The sequence below is a fragment of the Peromyscus californicus genome, unplaced genomic scaffold, assembly GCF_007827085.1.
Source record: "Peromyscus californicus insignis strain IS unplaced genomic scaffold, ASM782708v3 Scaffold_5__1_contigs__length_169319896, whole genome shotgun sequence".
In the NCBI taxonomy this organism is placed as follows: domain Eukaryota; kingdom Metazoa; phylum Chordata; class Mammalia; order Rodentia; family Cricetidae; genus Peromyscus; species Peromyscus californicus.
Genome location: NW_026294573.1, coordinates 150,834,247 through 150,849,552, shown reverse-complemented (window position 1 = coordinate 150,849,552; position 15,306 = coordinate 150,834,247).

Here is a 15,306-nt window from a genome sequence, read left to right as displayed (position 1 = left end):
AAAGTAGACCACAGTGTGTCCTCACACTTTCACACACTCCTACCAAATGTCACTCACATGCAGTATAAAACCAATGGTAATCATCTTTGAAAACACCTACACTTGGTAGAGGAAGGGATTTGGACACAGCTAGAACCATGTCAACTGTTCTAACGTGATCTTAGATGAGTCCATCTTGGCCTTTTCCTCCGCTAAGGAGGAGAGATGGGGAATAAAGGATATATATAATGCTGAGAATTTCTACTTGAGATCCCCATACAAAGATCTTCAACAAAAGAAAGCATATTTCTCAAAGACTTCTAGGAAGTCCATCATATCTTTTTGAAAGGATAAAGTATTTCCAATATCAAATACTTAAATTACTTCAGAAACATTTTCTCGTGATTTTTATAGTTCTTATTTCTCATTTAAAGAACATAAAATTATTACATAAATTGAACATCAGCCTTTATCACATCAGCTGCTGCTAAAAAGTCAGAGTCTCTAGGGTAGAATGTGTCAGCCAGCTTTGAAATAGCATGCAGATACAGGCTGCTTAGATTTTAAATAAAAGTTAAAATTCCTCTTTCACCCAAATCTACATGATGCACTCAGCAGTCAGGCTATGCCAGTTCCGACTGAGTGCTAACTGCTTGAGTTTTCTACTTGCTTTTATTCAACTGGTTACTCATCATGACTAAACCTTGAAAAGGTGCTGCACCCATACCCTTTCCAACTTTGGAAATTGCTTTCCGACCTTTATGTAATAATGAATAGGTTATATGTAAAGTAGTTAGATTATGTAATGCAGTGTATGCCTGTGGTTGTGTTAAAGAGCGGAGGTGTCCTTACACATGTATGTGTATACCCTATGCACATATGCACATAGATCTCCAAGGACTCCAGCATTTGACACAGACCGACTGCCCCTCTAACTTGCAGCTTCCCTCCTTCCAGTCTGGCCTTCTCATTCTCATCTTCCTTCTTCCTTTCCATTGCCTTGTTTCCCTTCTTCTGCCTTGCACTTCCTTGTTACCCCCACATATACTGTTTACATACATTTGTTTCCCTCACATACAAGCTCCAATGACATACTAAAGGTATCTGGCAATTTATACATATAATAAATACAGAGTCCTTCTTATCTCAGCAGCCTCTTCCAAACAAGCACACTGAGGCTTATATTAATTTTAAATGCTTGACCAATAGCTCAGGCTTATTACTAACTAGCTCTTATATTTTGTTAACTCATATTCCTTATTCATGCTCTGCCACATGGCAATACCCTTATTAGCATGGCATGTTCATCTCCTGCTCCCTCTGCATCTGACTCCTGACTCCTCCCTTCTCCTTCCCAGCATTCTCAGTTTGGCTCTCCCACCTAACTTTATCCTGTTCAGCTATTGGTCAGTCAGCTTCTTTATTAAACCAACCACAGCAACAAATCTTCACAGTGTACAAAAGGATTATTCCACAGCATCCTTCTGATTCCAGAGAACTTTAAAACCACAAATTAATGCAGCCAGCCAGTGTTGGGGTACTCCAAGTCTCTCTGAGGCCAGTGAGTGAGTCCTGGCTGGGGCTTTTGCCAGTGCTTCCCATTTCCCTTCTATTCTGGAGCACTGTAACCTTATCACTTTCACCATTGCCTGTCCCCTTTTTTCCTCATATTCACCCCTGGAATTCTTACTAAAGCTAGTGTTCGATTACCTTCTCTGTAACATAACCTGTTCTTTTCATTTTCCATCTCTTTCCCCCACTGTATTAGAGGCTGGGTCAGTTTCAGATTGACTTTCCTTTGTGTGCTCTTTAGCTTATCTACCTTAAATGTCAGTCATCATAGGAAATGATCTTTGCTCTGAATAAGTCCAATTTCCCTTGTCTGTAGTGTGCTGAATGTATGCCACACGTTCCATAATTTCTTGTATGTCTGTGGTTATTATAAATATATTTTAAGGATCTCTTAAACTCCACGGTCTTCATATTCCAGTTTTAAACAGTCATGGTTGTTTTATGTTCAAATTTCTATTGGTGAAAACTTTTCTTGTTTCAAAATGTTTTACTGGCCTTGGGTTTTACATAATATTTAACAGAGTTCACTTCTGATGGAAATGCTTCCAGTATTTTCAGCTAGAAATGTGGAAGTATGATGTCTCGCCTATGGTGAATTTATGAGTTTGGTTTGTTCTTTATGAGTTTTTCACATGGTTTCTTAGCCAGGTCTCTGTCCTTGAAGACAGTTGTATTCATACTGCTCAGACTTCTTTGATTGAGCAAGCTCTTTTATCATAGCCCGTTATAGTGACTTGGCATCAAACCATGCCTAAAGGGCTGCTACTGATGGACAGAACTAATAATTCATACACTGGACAACCCCTTGAAAGATGCACTACTCAGGGTGTCAAGTCAACTTTTTAATACCTCATAGGTGTGAGAAGATCATTCCATACCACGTGCAACCAGGACCACTGGTCTTCAAGTTTCATTTGCCACAATGATGTTGTCTTCTCTTGTCACACTCCTAATTAGTTCCTATTTTTAGGTGTTTGATCGGCATTTCTCTATGTATAGACTGGACAGGGCAGAGGGGTGGTGGCGATTTCCACATTTTTCCAGTCTATTATGCTGACTCCACTATTATCAAGCAGAATCTCAAAGGCTAAGAAGGACCTGCAAGTGTTCTGCCCACTCCACACCCAGCCCAACCACACAGACTTTACCATTTCCTTGAATCCTCATGTGCTGCATCAGTTTTGGTTTCTTAAACTGCATACTTACTTGAATCACGCTGTGTGGTCTGAGTGTGGAGGAATTTCTAGGAGTCTAGGGACCAGAGACCTTCATCCACACTCAGACCATGTCTTATTCAAGGTCCAGAGTCTGTTTTCCCCTATATCCAGTCACTGTTTCTTGATGTAAAACCAAAGTTCAAGTGGATGTGAGAACGAATAAAAGTACATGACTTGAGGTGCTGGGGATCCAAACTCATGTTGCCATGTTCACTGAGCAATCTTCCCTCATCTCTTTTATAATGAGAATGTTTAATTAAAAATTAAGGAATAGGAAACACATCTTGCCCCAGTGCCGAAACCCCTTAGTCCAGGTTGAATGCAGTTTTGCTTCTTCTATTTGGCCTTTATGCCTATTAAATATGGATGATATATATTAAAAAAAAAAAACCTTTAAAATCTAGCCCTGAGCATCCTTCTGTTTTATACCTCACTTCAAAGTGCCTTTGATGGCCTGAGATTAAGAGATTAAGAAGCTGTATACTCTTGGAGAGCGATATCTCCTACTTCTGCTACCTCCTACTTCTGCTCTCTGCCCACCACACCCCTTCACCTGGAGCGCCTTCATTCTCACGTTCTCATCCTGAAGTTCAAACATGGCCTCCTATGTTAGGTACTTGTCCTGTTGCTCTGTGAGAAGATTTGACCAGAACAACTTACAGGAGGAAGGATTTATTCTGACTCACAGTTTGAGGGGATATAGCCCACCACAGTGGGAAGGGCATGGCACTGGGAGTAGCTTGGTGTAGCAATAGGAGCTCACAGCATGGCTTGTTCACACCCCTGTGTACCAGGAAGCAGAGAACTCATACCGGAAGTGGATTTGGACTATATCTTACAAAGCCCATCTCTTCCCACCAAGAAATCCGCTTCTCTCAGCTAGGCCCATCCTCCTTAAGGCTCCAGAACCTTCCTAAACAGTGGCACCCACTAGGTACCAAGTATTCAAATGCTTGGGCCTACAAGCAGCATTTTATATTCAACCTATAACAATTTTTTAGGATAATTTCCTCAGTGTTTCTCCACAATCTTATACAAAATCTTTTAGTTATCAAAGACGCATGGAGTATCAGTGGTTTGCATTGAATACTGACCCTCTTGTATAGGCAAGACTGCAAGAAGTCAGCTCTCCTCCTCTGATACCCAAGCATTTGACTCAAAACTCTGCCAGCAGTTCTCAGCCTTGTGGTACTTTCACCTCTAAAGATATTTGGCAATTTCAGAAGATATTTTTGGTTTTCAGGACTGAGTGAAAAGAGTGGCATCTAGTGGGTAAAGGCCAGAGATGCTGTTACCCATCTTACAATATGCGGGGCAGTACTGTGTGAGACTTTCCTGGGAAGATGCTGCACAAATGTCTACTTGCCCCAGATAGGAAACGGACAACAGATCAAAGAGATGATTCTGTCAAAGGGCAACTTAGTGATCGAACACGTAAACGGAGTGAGTGTGAAGTGATCTAACAAGTAAACGGAGTGAGTGTGGGTAAGTGATCTAATAAGTAAACGGAGTGAGCATGGGTAAGTGATCTAACAAGTAAACGGAGTGAGTGTGGGTAAGTGATCTAACAAGTAAACTGAGTGAGTGTGGGTAAGTGATCTAACAAGTAAACAGAGTGAGCGTGGGTAAGTGATCTAACAAGTAAACTGAGTGAGTGTGGGTAAGTGATCTAACAAGTAAACGGAGTGAGTGTGGGTAAGTGATCGAACAAGTAAACTGAGTGAGTGTGGGTAAGTGATCTAACAAGTAAACGGAGGGAGCGTGGGTAAGTGATCGAACAAGTAAACGGAGTGAGTGTGGGTAAGTGATCTAACAAGTAAACGGAGGGAGCGTGGGTAAGTGATCGAACAAGTAAACGGAGTGAGTGTGGGTAAGTGATCTAACAAGTAAACGGAGTGAGTGTGGGTAAGTGATCTAACAAGTAAACGGAGGGAGTGTGGGTAAGTGATCTAACAAGTAAACGGAGTGAGTGTGGGTAAGTGATCTAACAAGTAAACGGAGTGAATGTGGGTAAGGCTTTGCTTACAGGAGCAGGGACAACTCAAATGCATGTCCATCACTGTAAAAACCACAGCAACCTGGACTAGGACTCAGGAAAACTGCATCCCTGGTGCCTCTGTAGTGCTTTTAAGTCCTACAAGTTAGAGAAAGCTCTTCTCTACAATCCTTTCCGGTTAGTCTCCTAACCAGTTCTGCTTCCATAGCCTTAGGGAGGGGGTCCTTCAGAATCTTGTACATTTCAGATTTCCCAAATATGCGACATTTATTCACTTCTTGAGTCTCATGAGCCTCTTCCCTCCTTTCTGGAGTAACATTTTGATGCCAGAAAATTGCTGTACAACAGATTGCCCCATGCAACAGAGAATCACCCGATCCCAATTGTTCATAGTGCTGAGGCTGAGAAAGCCCTATAATGAGGAGGATATGTGCCTGGTCATCCTTCAGTAATGTCCATCAGCCAATGAACTCCTGGTTCACAGGGGTCATAGCTCCCCATATGTCACAACAGAGAGGCGTCAATACACATTTGCAATGGAAAATGGTTAAATATTTTGTATTAGATTTACATACTTTATTTTATTTAAGAATGTTTTGCCTTCACATATGTATGTACACAACATGCATTCTTGGTGTCTGTGGAAATCAAAAGAGGACACTGGATCCTCTAGACCTGGAGTTATAGGTAGTCATAAACCTCCAGGTGGGTAATGGTAATAGGACCCGGGTCCTTTACAAGAGCAACAAGTGCCCTTAACTGCTGAGCCTTCTTTTCACCCCTATGGAACATTGTTAAAGGCAGAGGTCTCTGTTGTCCTCAGCAGTTGTCCATGAAGACGCAGTTCAGTTTCTGGACATTCCCAATGCCTTGTCTGGTGACTTCTAGATCACAGTTCATGCCCAAAGCACTGAGTGTTACTTTGATGCCAGCATTTCCACCTGAATTATTTTTCCTTTCTCTGACTGATCAGCCACAGAGGCTCCTGATGATCCTGTCTTGGTTTTCCAGTATCCTTACTATCCAATTCTCTTACATCTACCCCACCACCACCAAGTGAATGGTGCTGCATATACAGAAACTACAAGTCCAAACATCCCAAGTGTTATTCTATGTAGCTATTACTCTTTAATGCTGTGGCCAGTAAAAAGAAATTTCAGTTTCTCTGCGTTAAGTAATTTAGGAAGAGGAGCCAATAGCCATTGAAGTCATGACCTTAGATGTGTCTGATTGTCTGGGTTACTAGAGGCAAACCTGAGTGGCCTGTGGGTATGTTTAAGTGTTACCATCAGATAGACCTCACTGCAACAACTGATGCCATCTTCATGGAGAACCAGATAAAACAGCACATCTGAAGCTCACTTAGCGTGTGATAAATACCCAGAGGACTGACATTATGGCTTTTCTTACCCCCGTGTGGAAATGTCAAGTGGCCTATCCTTGGCATTAGTTTTGTGGCCAGAGCTGTAGAAATACTTCATCTCGAGATCGCTGATTCTAGCCTAACAGACAGTGTCCCCTAGAATGATGTTTCGGGCTGAGAGAGTGAACCTTGCTTTATTCACTATAATTAGAGGCCACAACTGGTACATCCCACCAGGGCCTAGACATGCTAAACATCTAGCTGCAGGTGAGACGTGACAAGGAACTGGCCTAGGGCCAGACGTCTGGCTCTGTGGTCAAGCCCTTGCCTCACACTTGTGAGTCGAGCATTTTCTACTCGTCAGCACATCGAAAATAAAATAATACTTTACAAAAGCAGAGAACTGGCTTACTCTAGGTGCTACTACTGTTCTCCAACAGGAGAGAGCTGAGCCAAATGACCCCAGACACAGGTCTGAAATCCCTCACATGCATCATGAGTCAGCCTTCTGATGGGTGGTCAGTATCCGAGGCCTCACGAAGGGGTTATAAGTCAAGTATGGGTTCAAATTTTCAACAGAAATCTAAAAGCATGCCACCAGATGAGCCCAGTCAAACCCTAAGAACGGCTTCCTATAGTGCAAAAGTTTATGAAAAACAGAAATTCAGGACTTGATAAACAGGGTCTCAAGGCCTTTTCCAGCTCTCTGACTGCTGCCTCCAGTTCTGATGAGACAATGCTTTAACGCTTGACATCTTTGCCCTTCTCTCTGCTTATTCACATCTCTTTTTGCTCTGCCTCCCAAGTTCACTCTTCCTGTTCCTTCCACTGTTAGCTCCCTTGCACCACTTCAAATCTGATTTCTTCAGTTTTATTTTGTTTTTGAATCTTTCTTCACAGACAATTTGCCTTTATTCCTCTGAAATGCTTTAAAGATTTCTTCTATGATAAAGGGACCAAGGCATGTGGAAAAGTCTTTAAGACTTGTATTCTAATAGCTTACAAAAGCTTTCTGCGGCACTTACTTAAAAGGAAAATAGGAATGCTTAAAGCATTTTGTTTCTGATTTCAGCTTTGTTGACACGCTGTTCTAAGAAGAAAGCAGGATGTTCTGTTCATGTGCTTCAGCAAGGATTTATGATCCCTCCATTGCACAGATGCTGGGAAGGCTGGCTAATCCCATCAACAGACACCTTCAGTCCAGCTAGCCCTCCTTCCTGCACTTGGCCACTAGGCGGGGCATAGGGCATTATCTATGAACCACTGGTCTACTGTTTAGAATGTAGACAGCACGTTTAGTTGTTAGTAGTCACTTAGAGCAGTAGTTACTATATGACTTTGGAGAGGTGGCTCCAAAGGAGCATGGATGAGAAGGGGAGAAGACTAAAGAGTGAAGAAAGCAAGGAGAAGCCATGCAGTAAGTAAACTAGAAGGTTCTATAAATAAACAGAGGGTAGAAGCAGCAAGCTCCACACAGGCTTATATAATAGGAGAAAGAGGATCTGAATAGACATATCTGAGATGAATGCAAATGTCAGGGAGAAACTTGGTCCAGTACTCTTTAGAGGAGTGGTTCTCAACCTATGGGGTCACAATCCTGCGGGGGGGATCGAATGACCCTTTCACAGGGGCCACCTAGGACTACTAGACAACATGGATACTTACATTGTGATTCATAATGGTTTCAAAATTACGGTTGAGGTAATTATGAGGTAGCAATGAAAACAACTTTATGATTGGATGTCACCACAGCATAAGGAAATGTATTACAGGGTCACAGCATTAGGAAGGTTGAGAACCACACTGCTTTAGAGAATGAATTTACAGAACAGTAGCATCCTCATGTCGGCTGCTGATAACAAAGGTTCTAACTTTGGTTTCTCCATTAGTCTTCAAAGTTGCCAGGACATGTACTCATGACAGTTGCTACCAAACAGTGGGATTTCCTTTGTGAGCTGAACATGAAAAAAAACATGTTTCTTTATAGCAACTCTGTACACAGAACTCCCTGTTAATAGCCAGGATGTGTGTGTAGGGGGGAAGGGAGTCTGAATGGATACCAGGATGCAATCTTGGGTGTTGTTCCACAGATGACACCCATCTTTTACTATAAGGCAGGTCTCTCACCTACCTGAAACTCACCACATGGGCTAGGCTAGCTGACTAGTGAGGTCCAGGGATCATCTAGTCTCCATATCCCAGAAATGGGATTCAAGGAGACTCCACCATGCCTGGCTTGTTTTTAAATTGGGGTTCTGGGGTTAAACTCAGGTCCATGTTCTTCTTGGCTAAGCATTTTGTTGAATGGGCGCTCTCCTCAATCTCACTCCCAGGTTATTTTTTTAATGGGGTTTCACATGTTCTCCAGACTTCTAGCTCAATGAGAAAAGCAAAGACATATAACCTACTTTGATGAGGTTCTAGGATTTGACATGGAGTGAGTCACAAAGATCTCTGAGGTATAAAACTAAGTTGACTGAATTCAATAGCTTCAAGTTCATTGACAAAAATGCTCTGTCAAATTGCTGCTGGCGAAGTTTGACCACTATGTTGATCCTCCTCTTCATTCTCTTCCCAGACATTGCAAGTCATCTACAGTCTTACAGAAATCTATATCCTGGACCAGCGAGACAGCTTAGCAAGTAGAGGTGCTTGCTGCCTAGCCTGAGGACCTGAGTTCAATCCCTAGGTCCCACATGGAGAAACCCAGGAGAAACCCAGCCCTGGAGAGTTGTTCTCTGACCTGCACATGTGTGCCTGTGCTCATACATGCATACGCACATATACACAATAAGTATAATGTTAATCAAACAATAATAAGGAAATCTACAAGAATTCTATCTTCAGTATTCACTGTGCTCCAGGAAGCCATAGACAATTAATTGAGATCAGTAGCTCAGGTGAAATCTGTGTAAACCTGGTAACCCTGGCCCTGCTGTGTGCCAGCAGCACACAGGGCAGGTGAAGTCAGTCACAAAGCTGGTCTTCCTTCCTGCCCATGTCAGTGGCCAGTTTACTGTCGTCACCACATTCCTTAATGCTCTCAAAGCCATTTCCCTCAACAAAATAGGAAAGAACTCAGCGTTTCTATGTATTGACCGACTGTATTTTACATAGGTAATTTGAAAAGAATCAGCTGACGTCACCCTCCTCTCAGAAGCGTTTGCTCTTCCTAGCATTGACAGCCACCCTCCCTCTTACTTTTACAAGAGATTAGGTATGGGTCTATCAATGGCAAACTTGACCATACAGTATGTCATGGCCCCATGGGATCGTGGTTAGTCACTCTCCACAGGAGATACTTTTAGAGAAAAACAATGGCAGGCTAAGCCTGGGATAAACTCTATGATCACTATTTAGCATTTGTATTTGACCTTTCACCTGAACCACATTTGCTTGGAGAGTTTAGTTGGCAAGGAGCTTGACTTGTTGAGATTGTAAGTCAACCCATTTTCGGAACCAAGGAGGACAGGTTTGAAACAGTCAGACATTCTCCAGGACCTGGCCCTGGTGGCTTCCATCTCTTTGGGGACTAGAAAACACATCTACTCTCACTGATCTGAAGGAAGCCGCTCTGCTTTTCAAAATTCATATGAGAATTCTTAGTTCTTTACAATTTAGGGTGCTGGTTGGAGAACACTGAGAAAACTAGAAAAGGCTGTTTCATTTTCTTTTTTTCTGCTAAATGTGTAATGGTTCTATGAGAAGAAACGCTGGTCGAGAGCCCTCAAAACGTCATGCAATGTTCTGACTCACCCCTTGAGCGACACTACTGAAGTGACAGAACCACGTTGACACAGGGGTCACTTTGTGATAAAGGCAGTTGAAAACAGTAGCTGAAAGTAGAACAGTCTAACCTTGCCTTTTCTTCCTAAAACTAGGAAAGACGCACTCCAGTGAGAAAGATGCCCTCTTGGACCTTTTGCATGGCAACATTCTGTGACTGAAAGTCTCAGCGTGGAGAGTTCTATACAGCCAAACCTGGCTAAAATACTTTGCATTCTCTTGTCCTCCAGACACAATTTACTTCCCCATACCGCCTCTCGTGACTGAATCTAACACAAGCATGTGGGTTTCCTTTCCATATGACAGTTCCCATGTCATGTGAAATTTGTATTAAATTTGTATGTCTTCTTCCCGTTCATTCACCATTATCTGTGTTAATCTAATACCCACACTCAGCTAAGATGCTTAGCAGATAGAGTGCAGCTAACATTTTACCTCCCCTACATTTTAAAGCCCCAACTCAGAGACTCACACAGAGGCAGAGAGACAAAGAGACAGACACACACACACACACACACACACACACACACACACACACACCTCTTTTCTTACTCTTTGCCAGCACAATCCTCCCATTTCCTCAGATCCCAAGTTCCCATAGCAGCCAGAGTGTTGTCTCCCACCACAATGTACTGCATATGAGCAATCCTAGCACTATGGAGGCTGAGACATGAGGATCAGAGTGCAAGGCTAGCTAGGGCTAAGGGCAAGTGCTTCTCTCAAAAGTAAAAATCAAAAAGGGAAAACAAAAAAGAAATAGTCTCACTTTCCCCCCAACCCCACTTAGTTCTTCAGTTAGAGTGTATTCTGCCTTACAATATTACTTTTTGTTTGGAAAACACATGACTTGTAAATCTTCCTGAGGATCCTGGTAATGTCCCTACTCTTGTAACCTAATGGCATTCTGCCCCACTGAATGGAAGGACAGGACCACTAAGATCCCTGGAAGTGACCTTGAAGATATTCAACCAACCACAATCTACCAGCACTCAGTCCCCACTGATCCCAGGGGAAGGATAAACTTTATATATAAAGATCTTGTTCTTTTGGGTGTGCATGTGTGCAAATGCATGCTTGTTTGTATGCACATTCGTGTGTACAGATGTGTGCACAGAAACATGGAAGTCAGAGGGCAAGCTCAGGTGTCTTTGCTGAAGGCACTGTCCACGTTTGTTTTTGAGACAGGGTCTCTTACTGGCCGGGAGAGTCACCAAATAAGCTCAGCTGGGTGGGTAAGGAGTCCCCGGAATCTACCCACCTCCTTTCCCTGTGCTAGGACCACAAGCTCAGGATCACCATACCCAGCTCTTGAAAACTGTGTTTTCTGAGATTCGGATTCAGGTCTTTCGTGGCAAACACTTTACTGATGGAGCCAGTTCCCCAGCCTGAGAAACCTTGAGGACACTGTGGAAATTGAAACCTTCCCACTAAGGCTGCTGCAGAATTAACACAGCTGTATCAAAGAGTCCCGACCTGTCTCCCATTGTGTAATTCATTTGTTCACTAGTGTTACTGAACACCAAATGTTCAGGCATTCTAAATGATGGTGATGATACAGCAGTGTATAAAGTGAACAAGACCACTAGCCCATAGAGACCGTGTGATTTTCATTTCCCGGACAGCACTTGTTTCTCGGATTTTTGTTTTTGAGAAAGCTGCCTCCCTCTATCTTCTCATAGAACAACACGGCAAGGATGGGGTGGGGAGGGGGATGGCCTATGTCTCCAGGTTTTAGAAGTGAATTACATTGAATCAGTCTTAGCCAATGTATGGAACAAATACTTTTGAGGCTGTTATTAAGCTCCAGGGGTTAATAAAGCTGGACATTGGCAATATAATTATAAACTAAATAGATATGGTTCTGGGTGCTGGTCTTGTACTACTCATAGTTAAAGGGAACAGACAGACCACAGAGCTAAATGTCTGACCACAGAGTGTATGTGATGTGTGTCTGATACTATGACAGGTAGACAGTTACTCCTCCCCCACTTTGGCAAAAATGGTTCTCTATACTAAGATAGACACAGAAAATATGCAAAACTAGAGACAGAATCGGGAAATAGAAAAAGCACTTTCTATTTTCAAATCACTGCAAATGGTGTGTGATATCAGTCATGTGACTAAAGACAAATTTTGTTTTGTAGGTCAACAATCAAAGGTAATTCTAAGACAGAAGAGCTTTGCAGTTTTTAAATATAGTATCTTCAAAATGGCATATTAATATTTGCAGAAATGAAGTCTTACCTTCCAGAATTTATCCTTGTTTTCATGATGAATTGATGAACTAAAAATACCATTATCTTTGGTTGTATGAAAAGAAACTTCTGACTCCCTGGCATAACTTCTAAGCCCAACACAAGTATCACCCAGACACTATCAAATCATTGGTTTTTACTAGATACAAACAACTATTCAAATGTAAAATCTACTAATAGACTTTTAGAAGGCATCTAATCAAATTCATGGAGTGACCTGACTCATTAGCTTTTGTTCTCTGCTGGAACACTTTGCTATTTCCAGAAAAATTAAAGATGTGATTGAATATTTGAAAATCCTTTATTTTTCATAAGACCATATAAATAAATTAGATTAGTGTTAGTTATTTTCATGCATGTATATCTTTCAGAGAGAAAATAAATTATTGAAATAATTCAGCTTTGACATGTATGGGCTGAAGAAAGTGTCAGCCCTTGGAAGAGCCTTAATTTCTTTTTTACTCTTTGAAAATTACATGCTTGTATCTTAGTCAACTGAGACATGGTTCCATTGCTGTAAACAGACACCATGACCAGGGAAACTCTTATGAAAATAAACATTGAACTGGGGGCTTGCTTAATTTCAGAGGCTTAGTCCACGATCATCATGGCAAAGAACATGGCAACATGCAGGCAATCTTTTCAGCAATTTCACTCCCTGGTGACTAAGAATTCAAATATATGAACCTATGAAGGCCGTTCTTATTAAACCACTATACTTGTCTGCAGTATATCTTGGTCATATCTACTCCTATCTTGCCCTCAACTCCCTCTGGGCCTCCCCTTCCCCAACCACAACCCCTTCCCAATTTCATTCTCTGTTTCTTCTTCTTCTTCTTCTTCTTCTTCTTCTTCTTCTTCTTCTTCTTCTTCTTCTTCTTCTCCTCCTCCTCCTCCTCCTCCTCCTCCTCCTCCTCCTCCTCCTTCTCTCTCTCTCTCTCTCTCTCTCTCTCTCTCTCTCTCTCTCTCTCTCTCACACACACACACACACACACACACACACACACACACACACACACACACACACACGATAACTCATGGAGTCCAGTTAGTGGTGCCATATTTGCATGGGTGTGTGACTCGCCCTCCTCAATTTCCACATTGTCCTAGCTCTGGATGCTGACAAATAAGAGATCCACGGACCTTGAGCACCCAGCCCCAACTCCCCTGGTTCTTCTAGCTTCTAGTACTAACTGGCAAGGCATCCCCAAATTCTGAGCACTAGCTAATTTGCATACTATATTTGAAAGCCCGAGATTGATACCAAAATTTGCATTTAAAAAGAATTTATTTATGTAAAGAACTCTAAAAACAAGAAACTATATTAGAAACAAAAATAATAAAAATCTTTCTAGGAAAAGGAATGATAAAAAGCCTTAGAGTCTTTCCCATTTCCAGATAACTTTGATTTTCATACTTTTTTTTTCTAAACACCTTTTTCTAAATCCTCTCATTTCAAGTAACTATTCCAAAAATCTTAGCTCTAGTATAAAATTAAAATACTGAAACTCCAGCCAAACGCACAAGGGATGGTTGTGGAGATCTACTGAAACTGACCCTGTTTTCACCCAGGATTTCCTCAAATCCTATTTAAAGTTAAGCTTATTGAAGCTTTTTAATCCTGAGCTTTGGAAAGCTTGGCTGAGGTGATTATTTCTGAAATCCATGTGTCTTATTTTCCAGAGTCCAGTCAGCTCAGTGGCGTGGATTCCATCGTGCTTTTTCAAACACATTTTGGAAATGAAAACAGAGCTGTTCTTTATTTTCTTCCCTCAGGAATCTCTGAGGTTCGGGGTCAATGAGCAGGCTGACTTCTTTGTCTGTCTTCATGGGCGAAGGCAACAATATTCACCCTTAACTAACTGAACTACAAATAATTCCCAGTAGTCTAAGCTTTAGAGCTTTAGAATAAAGATCCTTCTGGTCTCAAAATGTGCAAAAATTATTACTTTGGAAGATTATTATTTGAGTCAAGTCCCATAAGGATGCATTTCTGCAAATGAAATATTTGACTGACTTCACATTTACTCACTTATGATTCATAGATATGCATGCAAATGTTTTTTTAAAACACCCACCTCACCAAAGAAGAAAAGGAGAGATTGAAAACAATCTCCAGAGTGAATACAGGTTTTAGAAAAACAGCAAATCAAAAGTGTTGGCATCCTGCCATCCAGTGGTCATCAGTGGTACTACAGTATTTTGACATTTAAATTTCCACTCAAGTATTCCAAAGTGTGAGGACCCCCAAAAGACCATGTTTTTGTATATAGTTGTATGTGTATATGCATGTGTAAATGATTTAATATTTTAAGTTATTGGCAGACACTTTCACAGTCATTAGATTCCAGTAATAACAACTAAACTAAATATTTTCAACAGAAAGGAAGTCCATTTCAATATTATAAGCACATCACTGAACTCCATGTGGCTTTGATATTTTAATTGAGAAGGTGAGAAGGATCTGGAAGAGGCTAGGTAGCTCCTGAACTCTGAAGGAACAAGGGGTGGAGCGTCTTGTCCCAATCTTCTACCTCCCCACTCCCCCACACCCCCCAGCTGGTCTACAGAAGGAGAGCACATTTTTATTGTAATGCAGACAGAGTGCTAGCCACACACCATTCATTAAACACCCACAGAGTGTACATAAAAGGCAAGGGGACCCAATGTTCATTCTCAAATTTACTTAATCCCTTTTTTCTCCCTATATCATCTTCAAGTCAAGTAGGAAGCTGCCCTCGGTGGCAGGCAATTAGAAAAGTCCAGTGCAGTCACCTCCAGTGGATGATGCCACCAGCCAGGTAACCACGTGGAACAATCTTGGCCCAGTCACCTTCAGTGATGCAGAAGCAACACCTCAGTTTCCACCCTAGCATTTGTTCCAGCCGACATCAGACATCGATGTTCTGAGACATCCCAAGAGCTAGTCAGTTTGCTCTCAGCCAGTTTTTAAGTCAGCTACAGAACATTGAAATGCACATTTTCACATCTTGCTCATGAACTTAAATGGCAAAATAGCACAATTTAAGCTTTAGCTCAGATTATTATTTACGTCAACATTGAACCAAGACTGTGCTATCATTTCATTATTCACACAGACTAAATGACTTTGTGTTCACTTCAAGCCTCTCTGGCTTC